Source organism: Stylophora pistillata, chromosome 2 (assembly GCF_964205215.1).
Source record: "Stylophora pistillata chromosome 2, jaStyPist1.2, whole genome shotgun sequence".
NCBI classification, from domain to species: domain Eukaryota; kingdom Metazoa; phylum Cnidaria; class Anthozoa; order Scleractinia; family Pocilloporidae; genus Stylophora; species Stylophora pistillata.
The window spans coordinates 17,832,359-17,846,043 of record NC_142520.1 but is presented as its reverse complement, the minus strand read 5'-3'; the positions used below and the strand labels follow the sequence as shown (position 1 = coordinate 17,846,043).

Genomic DNA, 13,685 nt, shown 5'->3' with positions numbered 1-13,685 from the left:
ATAAGCCGAAGTTACACGGTGCGAGTTTTGAAAAGACAACTGTACGACTGCATAGTCGACCGTAGATCGCACTTTGAACGGCCGAACGATGTGTTTGTGCCAAATAAAACCAAATAAGCTAAATTATGGAAATGGGAGTCAACGAGACTCAATATCTTCTAATTTTTTACCCAAAATAATACTTTTACTGCACTTCCATGCACACCGATTCACTTATGGTCAGACCGTTGGTCGCAATATTGGATGATTCTTTCATTTGAGCTAAAATCAAGGGGCGAAGCCAACATATTTATAGCGCGCCTTCGTGTTTAAACCTGCTCAAGCCCTAAACGCGTCGTCACGTGACCTCTAAGATAGTAACGGAAGGAATTTACATGGGAACCGGCCATCGTGCTTAATTAATTAATTAATTAATTAACTCATTGCACAAAAATTATTTTTACTACTTTATATCAGCAGCGATTGTAATATTCCCGGGTGCAGATTCTAAAAACTATTCCAATCTTTTTTTTTTTTTTTTTTTTTTTTTTTTTTTTTTTTTTTTTCACACCAACATATTTTAACTACAAAAGCTCACAAATAAAATGGATACCGGGATAGCACGAGAGTGCTTGGTGCACGAAATATGAAACATTTATGCATTTTCTTTCCAGAATTTATCATAATTGTACACCGTTCACCTCCCTCATTCAATTCTTCATTTTAAAAATCCCTGTGCTATTTGGTAAATAAACCTCTTCGGGCCGGCGGCTGGTATGTCGGCTGATAATGTCCGCGGCTGAGAGATTGTCCAAAAAATGAATATTTAGCCGAGAAGCGAAGCTTCGAGGGAAAATATCAAATTTTGAGGATAATCTCTCAGCCAAGGAAATTATCATCCGACATACCAGCAAGCCAGAACGGGGTTTATTTATTTTTCAACTGTTCCATTAATTTTCTATTAATTTTTGAGCAGGAGAGTGCAGGCGCGAGCCTGTGTTCACGTACGGTAATCCTCCGCAGCCTTTTAATCTCTTTCGTCATCTGATTCTGTGACTATGCTTTCGGGAATTAAGATATTGGATCTCACAACTGTCAAAGGTCTTCGACTTAGGCTTCAATGCATTTGTCCAGAGAAATGCTTGATCTGAAAATCACTGGAGAAATTATTTATGTTAAAAAACAGAAACTTTTGATATCTTCTTACTAAATGTCAACTGTCAAGGACCTAGAATTAAACAATCAACCATCAAAATCGAGAACGATTCATCGTAAATTGTCAAAGTTAACATCGTCACCTCACTCCCTCCCTTAAGTACAACACTTTGAGACAATTTGTCACCCAAAGAAAAGCTCGGTGAAATGTTTCCATTTGTACTACAAATGACGATAGGATTCCACAGAGTTTGGTTGTCTATCATGACGCAAAGTAATAAAGTTTACCTAAACCAATTACGGGTCAAGCTATCATAAATCCTTAGGAAAAAATAAGGCGATGTCCACAGGTATCCGAAAAGGATACGATATCCTTATCCAGAAATGATACTTTGGAAATGAATACTGCTCTTAAAGGCACCAAGTTTAGTATCAATATTGATTTTTAACTTGTCAAAGATTCGATCTACAAGATCGGCGATAAGTTCTGAACCGTAAGAGCTTCTCCGCGGGATTATTTGGATGTGCTCACCTCCAGATGTATGGCCAGCAGCTGGGTTCATATTACAAGGATAGAAATTATCGTAACTGTATATGCGCTATCTTAAATCTGCAAACTTGGGGGGAACACTCTTGCACATGACCTCTTTATCTACTTGGTCAAGTTACAAATAATTGCTCATTATTAGAATGTGTAATAAATTCTCGTCAGGAAATATAAGAATCAAAGGGAAAATTATATGCTAGATACATGTAGTCCTGAAATAAAATTCACTGTAGTTTGAGTACTTTCCGGATTGATAGATCAAGGAAATATCATACAAAAGTTAAAATAAAAATCATTCTTGCTACAAATGTTTCTTTTCAAGCTAGAATTGAATCTCGATTCCTGGGTTGATACACGCATATGCGATAGACCGTCAAACAAAGAATCTTTCTCTTTTTCTTTTTTATCCTATTCTTTGGAGCGTTCTTTTTCAAAGCGGAGAACTGGAATCTATACTTGAAGAAATTACCAATGTATTGTGCGAATATAGTGTAGTACACCGCGGTTGAATTGAAAAGCGTTTACTCACGTCCGTTACACACTTACTCTTAACCAAAAAAAGAACTGCATATCCTAGAATAGTTCAAATACATGCGATATATATGCATGCAAATCCGTAGGTCCTGAGTGTATTACAAGTTGTTGCTTACTGTTGCTCGCGGATCGTGATTACTTTATCGGGAATTACGATCTAGACTTGTCTTTTATTCCAAAAAGGATCATGATTACACGGTGTCTTATCCTGGACTAGAACTCTAACTACAATTTTCTATCTAAAAAGCACTAACTAAACACGGAGACGTCAATCTAACCAAACTATCAAGAGAACAAAAAACAATTAGTAAAGTAACCAGATCATTCGGCTTAAATGAAAACCCCGGAAACTTCTTAAAGTTCTAAATCAAGGGATAACAAATTGGCGTAAACGAAATGTCAAAACAAAAATATATTATCAACACACCGACATTGTGATGTATTGACAGGTTCTACCTGATCTGGTTTCAGTCCTCGTTACCACGCGCTGGTCTTTGGCTGGCCCGTAATGAAATTTGTGAATTAATTGCAAACATTTCAAAAATTACGAAAATTTTATATCTCCTTACATTTCATAATGACAAAGAAAAAGCTTCCTTTCTACAAGGTTAGGCTTTTAATTTTGCGTTACTGCACAGCACCTTATCACGAAAAATTGTTACATTGTTTAAAATGCTCCTTGACAAAACGACTGTGTTCTCAGTTTATTTCTTAATGGTAAAGGAAATGCCACCAAAGAAAGCACGAACGCCCTCTGGATTCTCAGAAATAGTATTGGCCAATGGCTAATACATGTTACGTGGATAGATGTCTGATATATCGGCTACGCGCGATCAACGAAATGTAATAATGCAGTAGACACGTTTGGCTCAAAATATAAATCTCTTGCAGTATCAGTAGCTTTGCTTCTTACCCAAAACATTTCTCACCACTTGAAGGTATTGCTGATAACGATAATGCATTTATATGAGCAATGCAGCTGAACGCTCGTTACACAAACTAACTGCCATCCTTTGTTGACAGGTACTTGGACAACAACCAGTTGGAGGACTTGCCAAAAGAGATATTCATGAACAATACGAACCTACTGGTCCTGTAAGTCAAAAGTGAAGACTATTCCTCCTAATTTTAATCCTGCAGGCAATGTAAAAGGACAATGCACAGGGAAAACGAAAGTGTTGAAGAGATAGTTGTAACAGTTACTACACTGAAATGATCAGACGTATTCACCAAAGTTAAAAAAAAAATGTACTATTGTTTATAATAGAATATTGATAGATAAGGCCACACTTAGTAGTCGTCAATCAGACAATCGTTATGATATATGTATATCAACCCAGTCCACAGGTTCTTAGCCTAGTTACCCTTCGAGTTTTAGGGTGGGAGGAAGGAGGCCGGATATGGAAAGTTGCATAGCCACTGGAGGCTTATTTCTTCCATCCTAGGGCGGAGGAAACTCGTCCACTTCCGCTTGATTCTGTCGGCGTGAACTCCCTTGCGTCCTTTTCGCGGTAAAAAGTTTTTCGGGTTACCAGGAAAAGACATGAAATGAATGATAATCTTTCTGCTGTGGATTCAAAGTATTCTGTAGGGGGCATGGGTGGAAGGTTGAAAGGAAAAGAGGCTGTTGCCCAATGTCTCTACCAATAAAAAATAATTACGCTAATGAATAACGCTTCAGATATATTGTGACGAAATAAATACGTAAGAAGTACTTGAGTCTTTCAATTCTACAAGAAATAAGGTGACTATGGTAAGAAGAGAATCAATTTAAATTAAATAAACCTATCTGAGACTCGCATGAGAAGAATATAATTAGTAATATAACAGATTTTGTTTAATAACATTAAAAATCACTTCTCAATCTAAAGTAAGCCCAAGGACATATAATCAGGGACAATGACACATACAGTGTATATATCTAGTAGAATATTATCAAATGTTACAACTTTCATATTATATTAGAGCCATGATACCGCGTGAGATATTCTGTTTTGGTTACAATGCGAACACTTTTTGGAATATATTTTCTTACTTGCTAAAAATAATATTTAAAGTGATGACAAAAGAAATGCAGTGTGAGAAGATTATTTGTTTTTGGTGTCGGAGAAGACACGGAAAAAAACATCATCAATCATTTGGGCTCGAAAAACTCGTAAGGGGTGGAGGAGGGGAGTTTTGTGGTTGGCAGGGCAGAAAAACGTGACTTGTTTTAAGTAAAGAATCCAATATAGTCGCCCCCTTAATGCTTGGCCAGAAGAAACGATAGTAGGCAAAAGGAAAGCTTCTTGATTACATTTTTTTCAGACTCTTCACTTACAGTGTAAGAGAACTTGGCTACCTTGTTTCCTTTTATTATAAGTTATTTTGTTGTTTTCCAAGCCATTTAATTTTAAGTTTTAACTTTGCGCGGGGCGGTGGATAAATTCAACGTATTAAAAAGGTGTTTAATATTGAACCAGAAATATTTTGTGAAGATTCAAGTGTAATTTTAAGAAAATTGTTCAAAACCAATAGCAGAAAAAAAAAGCAGGACAGAACCGAATATGATAGCAGCCTTATCTAAAACATTCAAACTTTCTGATTATTCTGATTTATACAAATCTGTATGCGAATAATCCTTCTTATCCACCCTTAGGAGCGAACATAACTAAACATAAAATATGCAAAGTTTGTGTAATACAGCTTGAATGCAAGACTACTATGTCAGGTTTCTTTTGATTTTAAAGATTCAGCTTATTCCTAAGCAGATACAAATGTTATTCCCTCCCTCTGTCTTTCGAAATAAGCCTGATCATATCATATAAATCTGTGCGTGCACAATAAAACAGGTTTTAATTAATCTTCAACATTTTATATGACTATTCCAATATTTCCCGCTCCTAACCATGGCTGTTAATTTACTCACCCCTTATCCCCTACTCATTGTTGCTTGGATTATCATGAGAACTACAAAACATGACAGTGTGTAATGTCAAGCCTTGTGTAGTACAACAATAGGTAATCAATTTGCTTTCAGAGCTAAAAAAAATCGAATCTATATCAATTTACATTGTCACAGATTATAGCTTCTTATCCTCTCTGGTGCCTTGAGATGTCAGAGTAAAATGTAAAAACCAAATCAACAAGAATATTGGTTTAACAAAGTATATATATTTTTGCCCTCGTCTCAGCACAGGAGGAATAGATTCAAGCATATTTATTCTCTGAACTTTGTTGTCAAATACTATGTAATTGACACTAAATGTACTAAACTTTGACAGGCAGCTGAACAACAGCCAGTGGAAGAAATTGCCGTTCAGGCATTTTTAGTAACAATACTCGGCTGTATTGGCTGTTAGTTTGGAGTCTTTTTTACTATTCGTGTAAGAGGAACAAGTCAAATCCCACCTTCAAAACAGAAATCTAAATGCGTGGGTTATATGGCATATTTCATCTATATCATTGGTCATGTCCCTGTAAAGCCGCACTAAAACATAGACTAAGAGATTTCCTCTGAAACATGCATTGCATTCGTTCGCAAAAATGGATTATTAAGCTACTTATACACCTTTAAGAATGAACTTCACTAATCATAAAATATGCAAAGTTTGTCTAATACAGCTTGAATGCAAGACTACTATGTCAGGTTTCTTTTGATTTTAAAAGCTTCAGCTGATTTTTTAGCAGAGATACAAATTTTATTCCCTCCCTCTGTCTTGCGAAATAAGCCTGATCGTATCATATGAATCTGTGTGTGCAACATAAAACAGGTTTTATCTAATCTTCAGCAAACTATTTTCAGGATACGTTTTATATGACTATTACTGTGGGATTAGCCCTTAATCCTCTTACCTACCAACCGCGCTCGACTTATAAATATCCTGATGTGATTATGCAACAGTTCAGCTGACCTCAGGCCTTGCTCTTGTAAGCTCTTCTTCCCATTAAATGTATAGCTTTAAATATATACTTGGCCTCCACTCTTCATTTCGCCTCCGATAATCACACAATTCCAATATTTCCCGCTCCAAACCATTGCTGTTAATTTACCCACCCCTTATCCCCTACTCAGTGTTGCTTGGATTATTATGACAACTACAATACATGACAGTGTGTAATGTCAAGCCTTGTGTAGTACAACGATAGGTAATCAATTTGCTTTCAGAGCTAAAAAAATCGAATCTATCTCAATTCATATTGTCACAGATTATAGCTTCTTATTCTCTCTGGAGCCTTGAGAAGTCAGAGTAAAATGTAAATATCAAATCAACGAGAATATTGGTTTAATAAAGTGTATAGTTTTTGGCCCTCGTATCAGCACAGGAGGAATAGATTCAAGCATATTTATTCTCTGAACTTTTTTGTCAAATACTATGTAATTGACAGTAATTTTACTACACTTTGACAAGCATCTGAACAACAACCAGTTGAAGAAATTGCCGTCAGGCATTTTCAGTAACAATATTCTGCTGGAATGGCTGTAAGTTTGGAGTCTTTCCCAATATTGGTGTAAGAGGAACAAGTCAAATCCCACCTTCAAAACAGACATTTCAATGCGTGGGTTATATTGCATATTTCATGTGTATCATTGGTCATGTCCCAATAAAGCCGCACTAAAACACAGACTAAGAGATTTCCTCTGAAACATGCATTGTATTCGTTCGCAAAAATGGATTATCAAAGAAAAATTTGTAATGGAATTTGTTGAGGGATCATTCTAGGGTCAAATGTACCGTTAGACCCTTCCCCTCTTCTTTAAATAGTCTCGTTATCAAGTCAAGAATTTTCTATGTAACTTCAGTGTTCAAGGCTGTGTTTCAGTGTTTTGTCCATTCTTCTTTGCGCGAACGAATGAATATCAAAACAAAACAAAACAAAACAAAATAAAAAGAGAACCAAAAACAAAAAAACAGTTTAGCGACATCTATAATGACAACCCAGTTTAAATGATGCCAGTCATTTAAACTTACAATGCAATAACTGTGAACGACTACTTGAAAATGTGTCATTTTCCTAAATTTCTCTGCAAGCGTCTACCAAACATTATCACGGTGTACGCAAAATTTAGAAACTTTGTTGATCTGATAAAAATGTTCTAGACTTTGGAGGGAGTAGGAATCCCGTGTACTATTGCTTCCTAAGTCCAGACCCCACTTCCTTGTGTCTCCGAACCACCGTTTCTTCAGCTCAATGAAGTAACAAAATACCAGTGGTGAACACCTCAGCTCTTTTCTCTGCACATTACCACAAAATACAGGACGGTGTGAGATAACTCACGAGCCCCACGGATTCTTTAAGGCCTTTATAGAGACATCCGGTTCCTTATAACCGTACTTGAATTTGACTATTTGCTGTTTATATTTCTGTTAAACTGGATTAAAGGATGCGCTAGAATTGGGGTGCATTAGAAGTCTGGTGTGTTGTTCCATTTTGTCCTTTTTCCAAGTCTTTTAGTTAAAAATGTTTTTTTAAATCTGATAGAAATATTCAGTGGGTGAGAAAAGTGTATAACATTGAACAGGAAGGAGCTGTGTTTTTTTTTTAGAAATTTGAGGTTATGACCTCGGATATAAATACAAAGAAAGTAATAAAATAGCATCTTTCAAAACCAACTTTTAGATGGTAAGCGACTTTGGCCGAATTTTTTCGTGGATCAAGTTAAAGGTAATCACTTAACAGCGGCCATCCCTAAATATCACTTGAAGGTGCTAGGTGTGCAATATATAAAAATCGACAATCCCCAAGCTTTGCCAGAATATAGGACTAGATGAAATATTTTTAAACAAGATCCTTCAAGTTCCATTGCATTTTTATTTTACGCAAACGGCGGTAAAATCTGTTTGGTGGCTCTCATCTCAGCTTTACTACGTCCAGACAACCCATTATGTGAACTTCGCTGGAGATTAAAAAAAAAAAGAAGGTAAATGTGACCAACAATTTTTTCAATGGAAAGAACACGTCTTTACGAACAGTCTAAAATGTTATTTGTCCAATTCCGTCGCGAAGTAAGTTTTTGGGCAATTTTGGGTTTTTTCATTGTTCCACTCATTTAGGCGGACAAAGGAATGGCAAAATTGAGAGGGTAAAATCGTACCTTGGTACATGGCATGGGGTTATACCAAGTTAATCCAGCGAAGAACAAGGCTTCTTATTCACAAAAATCCAATACAATTTTTGGGCTACTCAAGACTACTAAATTTAAAGACCCCAAAGAAAATTAACACAGAGGTCAAAACACGCCATTCCTTGTCACGCAATCCGAGGTGAAAAATCAACAGTGCGCACGTTCAAAAGACGTCCGGCAGTTTTGGGGCGAGAAATCGTTTCTACACTCTGGATAGAAAGCTAATTTAGTTCAACTTTCGTTGTTTCTGTTGCCCAGGTTACCTGATATTTAAAACGTTAGCGGATATTTTCCAAAGAAAACAAGCCAAATGCAAAATCGTCCTGTACGGTACGGATAAAATTTGAAACTGATAATGAACCATAAAATCAATATGTTTGCCATATTTAAACTTGAATTTGAGTATGCATGGTATGAATTTGTACATACCATGCATTAGCGCCAAACATGGATTGTGCATTCGCTTCACAAGTTACTACGGTGAACTGCCCCCTGCTGTTCTCGGATTGCATCCAATGCACTGGCATTCTTTCCTTATAATTCTTGCTCACTTCTACCAAATGTTAATTATTCACGCGCTTTATTTGTAGTCATTTTTTTAAGGCCATCTTTTTATCCTCTCTTTCTTTTTGTTCAAACTGATGGGTTCAGAGAGAGATTCAGTCTTTCCCGACAGTTACTTTTAATACGAGGATCGAATTATTTTTACTGAATCTGTCACGCAATCCCAGACTTTTCTAGAATTATCTATAATCTGTAATATTCCAGAAACTTCTTTCAGGTGACTCAGCAGTTTCCAAAAGTAGTACAACTTGTAATACGCCATAAATAGTAATAGAACATTCTAGATAACTAAAGTAAATGTATAAAAGCTGGCTTGTGAGAAGTACAAAAGAGATTTGCCCAAGGGCTTACCCTTGTGGCTTGCTGACTGAACTTTTGGAAGCGATGATATGACAAGGCTATGACCTTTTGACCTTGCGATATCCGGAGAGAAGAAAGAGATGAAGAAGACGATATTCGAGACAGGAAGAAGATAGAGAGTACAGAGTTTACTGTGGAGTCCTCCGGAAGAATTTGTGTACAAGGAAAGAATGCGATAAATCAAGAAAGCCAAGCGCTGTGTTCTTCAGTCGGCGGAAGTTGCAATTGGAGGTTGATCAAGACGACGAACACTTACACGGCATGAAGGATTGTAAGCCTGCTTTATGAACTGCTTGACTTAATCTTTAACCTAAGTAGATTAAACAGTGTAAAACTAATTAAATAATGGTTAAAATGGGTAACTGCTTGTTGTTACATTTTTGTTGCGTGCCATATATCGTACTCGGGAGTCTATTTTCATATATGCTTTGTTAGCGGACATTTGTTGGTCATTCGTACACGTAACAAAATTGGGGGCCTGTCCGGTAGCGAATTTTACAGAGGAGTATTTAGAGTAGAAGTTACTGTCCGGGAGCGAATTTTACAGGAATATCAGGAGTAGAAGTTATTGTTCGTGAGGCGAATATAAGTGGAGCCGAATTTAAGAGTTTATCTTGAGAGTATTGTAGTATTCAGTATACTTATTAGATAAGCTTAAAGATGACGGATTTTGATCCAGAGAAGTTTATGTCGGAACCTTGTGAGGACACGTTTTACGACTTAAAGAAGGACGAGCTGATTTCGTTAGGGAAACATTTAGAGTTAGAGGTTAAGAAAGCAATGCGAAAACACCAGACTCAGGATATCATTGTTAAACATTTAGTCAGTTTACAAGTTTTCGAAGAGACAGTTTTAGAAGCATTTGAAACGTCTGATTCGGAGTTAAAGAAACTACAGCTTCAGTGGGAGTTTAAGAAATTAGAAATGCAAGAGGAAAGAGAAATGCGACTGAAGATAGTCGAAATGGAAAGACAAGAAAGACGAGAAGAAATGGAGAGAAAGGAAAGACTGGAGAGAGAGGAAAGACAAGAGAGGCTAGAGAAAGAGAAATTGGCATTTCAGCATGAAATGGAAATGAAAAAGTTAGAGGTACAAATCCAACTAGGATTAGTCTCGGGTAGTGAAAAGCATAGAGAAAATTTTGATGTTACAAAACATATTAGGCTAGTTCCTCCTTTTCAAGAAACAGATGTACATAAATACTTTCTACATTTTGAAAAGGTAGCGGAGAGTCTTAAGTGGTCTAAGGAGTATTGGGCAATGTTATTGCACAGTGTGTTACTAGGTAAGACTCGAGAAATTTACACGAAGTTAACTGTAGAGCAAGCTTCGAATTATGATACTGTTAAGGAGCTTATTCTTAAGGGGTACGAATTAGTTCCTGAGGCTTACCGTCAAAAGTTCAGAAACTGTATAAGAATGAGTAATCAAACTTATGTAGAATTTGCTAGAACTAAGGAACAGTTATTTGATCGTTGGTGTTCTTCACAGAAAGTAAATAAAGATCATGATAGATTAAGGCAAGTAGTTTTAATTGAGGAGTTTAAGAGGTGCATTCTCAGTGATGTCCGCACTTTTATTAATGAACAAAAAGCCGAAACGTTGGAGGAAGCCGCACGATTGGCAGATGATTACTCCTTAACCCACAAGGTTGTCTTCGAGGAAAAACCCAGCGGGTTCACGTCTTCTCGGCCAGATGCCAACCGCGTTAAGAAACCCTCAGAAGGAGAACCCAAACCAAAGGCAGACGTATCGTAGCAGTTCGCGCCCCAGTTCCACGTCATTTATCCAGAACAAACCGGCGGTGGCAAGAAAACCTTTTAAGTGGATAACGTGTTATTACTGCAGGAGAGAGGGACATTTGATGTCCGAATGTCCTGAAAAACTGCAAACGAGAAGACAACAAGGTCATTCAGATTCCAAGCCTACTGGTTTTATTGCTGCATCACGTCTGACACCTGTGACAAGAGGAGATTTCAAAATCGGAATTCCTGAAGAAGAACCCTCTTGCCAAGAAGTCAGTTCCACTCCAAGACCTGTTATGGAGATGTTTGAGCCCTTTATTCAGGAAGGTTCAGTGGCGCTCTCCAGTGATTTGTCTGATGCAGTCTCAGTTAAAATTCCACGAGATACTGGAGCTTCTCAGTCTCTGCTATTGGCGGAAACCTTGCCCTTTTCTGAGAAGTCATCTACCGGAACAAGCGCTGTGGTCTTCAGTCGGCGGATGTTGGAATTGGAAGTTGATCAAGACGACGAACACTTACATGGCATGAAGGATTGTAAGCCTGCTTTATGAACTGCTTAACTTAATCTTTAACCTAAGTAAATTAGACAATGTAAAACTAATTAAATAATAGTTAAAATGGGTAACTGCTTGTTGTTACATTTTTGTTGCGTGCCATATATCGTACTCGGGAGTCTATTTTCATATATGCTTTGTTAGCGGACATTTGTTGGTCATTCGCGCACGTAACAAAATTGGGGCCTGTCCGGGAGAAATTCCTGTCCGGGAGAAATTCCTGTCCGGGAGACACTTCCTGTCCGGGAGTCATTTCCCTGTCCGGGAGAAATTTCCGCTGTCAGGGGACATTTCCCTGTCCGCGAGTCATTTCGCTGCTTCGCAGTCATTTCCTTGTCTGGGAAAATCTTTTATTACCTACTAGTTGTTTCTTTTCTGTTCGCTTCGTATTTTTGTTGTTGTAGTGACATGAGCAGTTACTTACAGTAATTGGTGATCCTCGTAAGAATGTAGTCAAGAACTATTTCACCCTGTAGTTTGAACCATCCAGTGTTATTGACAGTTATTATTGCTTGTATGCCCAGAGTTAAACAATTTACAGTTGAAGCGATTCAAAGGTTGTATTGAGGACCTAGGTGGTCAAAGTCAGAAGCTGTTTGCGAAGATATTGGAGTGATGAGTTAAGTCATTGAGGTAGTTCAAGATGAAGTATTGTGAGTTTCTAATAGTGCTCTAGAGAGAGAGAGAGAGCACTGATCAATGTGTTGGGATGATATTACCATTGTTTGCGTGAATGCGAGTATTTTTGTGATCTTTTGTGATCACGAGTCATGTAAGGAGAAGTGATAGTGTAATCACGGTTTTAGGGCATAGGATGTATTGTAGGATTACTCCAAGAAAGTTCATCCTCGGTTAACTTTCTTTTGCTGAAGGGGGAAGTAGGGATAGGAGTTCCGTTTCTGTAGAATACTTCGTATGCTCTGCATACAGTGTCTATTCCCTCGTCTTGTGGTATATTTGTATATAAGCTCGTAACGTCCATTGAAACAAGCATTACTTTCTCCGGGACTTTCGTATTTTCTATGAAATTGACGAAGTCTGCAGTATCCTTGAGATACGACTTTTGTATTTGTGCTATCGGCTGAAGGAGTTTGTCGACAAATGATGACAGTTTTTCTGTAGGGCCATCTCACCCTGACACTATCGTTCTGTCGACCGGGGAAGGTTTGTGTACTTTTGATAAGGTGTAGAATTCTGGAATTCGAGGCGGATTTGGGGTTTGACAGAGCCATTTTACAGTCATGTCGTCTATATGATTACCGTTGTAGAGGTCTGCAATAAGCTGTCTAACCTTATGGTCCATCTCTTTAACCATGGGTGATGCAAGAGGCCTGTAGTTATCTTTGTTATCTAGTAGAGTTTGGCCTTCTAAAACTTTGTCGCGTTTGTTTATGACTACGGTTGTTGTTCCTTTGTCGGCCTTTTTGAGGTTTATCTCAGAGTCGCGTTTCAAGGCCCTGAGCGCCTTGCGTTCGACCGGAAGCAAATTATCTTTTGGCTTTGTTATTTCTATTTCTGAAAGGTCACTTTTAACCTCTTCTAAATAGCTTTCAAGGGCGACTGATTTTTTTATTGGTGGTATCCATGCAGATTTGACGTGGCATGGACGTGTTTTTTTGTCCTCCCCTCGGAATATGTAAATCTGACGCATTTTCCTTGCGAACTGATCAAAGTCACGCAATAGTTGTTGTCTGTTCTGTTTTTGTTTTGTAACGGGTGTTGGAATGAATTTAAGCCCTTTTGCCAGTAAATTAATCTGGTCGTTTGTAAGTTCTTTATTTGAGAGGCTTTTTATGTGCGTTTTGTTCGCTTCTATTTTGATAATTGAACGTGTTTGGCGTCTGACTTTTCTGCGCTCCCTGCGCTTGTTAGTTGTTAGCCGCGTGGCTTTTGAAATTCGTTTTTTGGCCCCATGTCTGTATTGGGAGTCAGAGAATAAACGTGTAAACTTTTCAAACTCTTCATTCTCCATTGTTCCTAATCTTTTCATCATACTGCCCAGCTGAGCGATTTCTTCCTGGAGATTAACAGCTATATTTTTGACTCTCTCGATCGTTCCATTGTCTTGATTGCTTTCAGCTTGCGCCACGCGCGCTGATTGTACTACGGTTCTTAGTGTTCAGTGTTCCGGCCGTTTTGGC

The 13,685-nt window shown here is 37.8% G+C and overlaps 1 pseudogene; it reads right to left on the bottom strand.

Annotated features, from left to right (window-relative positions):
• LOC148737496 (uncharacterized) overlaps positions 1-13,195 on the bottom strand; it is a 221,608-nt pseudogene extending 208,413 nt beyond the window's left edge.
• Between the last annotated feature and the right edge of the window lie 490 nt (positions 13,196-13,685).